Below are 981 nucleotides of genomic sequence, written 5' to 3' on the forward strand. Positions count from 1 at the left end.
TGTCTTTTTTCGTGTCCGGCAACGGATCGCAACCCTCAGTGTCGCGCCCGTACCAGACGGGACCGGCAACGGGATCCCAACCCTTGGTGCTGCACCCACACCTCGCTCAGCCAGTGAGCGGGAACCGGTCTGTATGTGGGATCCGAACCCAAGCGGTGCACTGTAGCAGTGCGCCACCGGGCCGGCCCTCCATCTATCATTCTTGTAGCAAAACCATTCAGTAAGCACTCAACAAAAATATAAATAAAATTTGTTGAATAAGTGCCCCTTTCCAGAAATCCCTGTCTTTGCTGCCAACTTCCTATCCAGATGTTAGAGCTCAAAGATCTGTGTGGAAATAGGTAGAAACCAGGGAATAGGGTGGAGAGGGTCACAAATATGCTATATGCTGTAGTACTGTGGCTCTGAAACAGTGGTCCCCAGACCAGAAGCTTCAGCACCACTTGTGAATTTGTTGGAAATGCAAATTCTTGGGCCCACTTCAGGACCTACTGAAACAGAAACTGTAATATGTATTTTAACAAGCCCTCCAGGTAATTCTGATGCTATAACAAAAATACCCTAGACTGGGTAACTTGTAAACAACAGATATTTATTGCTCATAGTTCTGAAGCCTGGGAGGTCCAAGATCAAGGCACAGCAGATTTGTTGTCTGGCGAGAGCCTGTTCCTCATAGATAGTGCCTTTTATGTGTCCTTACATGGTGGAGGGAGCTAGTTAGCTCTATGGGGTCTTTTTTTTATAAGGGCACTAATCCCATTCATGAGGGTGGAGCTCTCATGACCTAATCACCCCCCAAGAGCCGCACCTCTTAAATTCACCATATTGGGTATTAGATTTCAACATATGAATTTGGGGGGGACACCAACATTCAAATTATAGTACAGACTAAAGTTTGAGAACCACTGTTCTAGGGCAGCACTTCTCACCTGTACTGTGTATATGAATCACCGGGGGTTGTTAAAATGAAGATTATTGTCC

The sequence above is a fragment of the Galeopterus variegatus genome, unplaced genomic scaffold (assembly GCF_000696425.1).
Source record: "Galeopterus variegatus unplaced genomic scaffold, G_variegatus-3.0.2 Scaffold2434, whole genome shotgun sequence".
Lineage (NCBI taxonomy): Eukaryota > Metazoa > Chordata > Mammalia > Dermoptera > Cynocephalidae > Galeopterus > Galeopterus variegatus.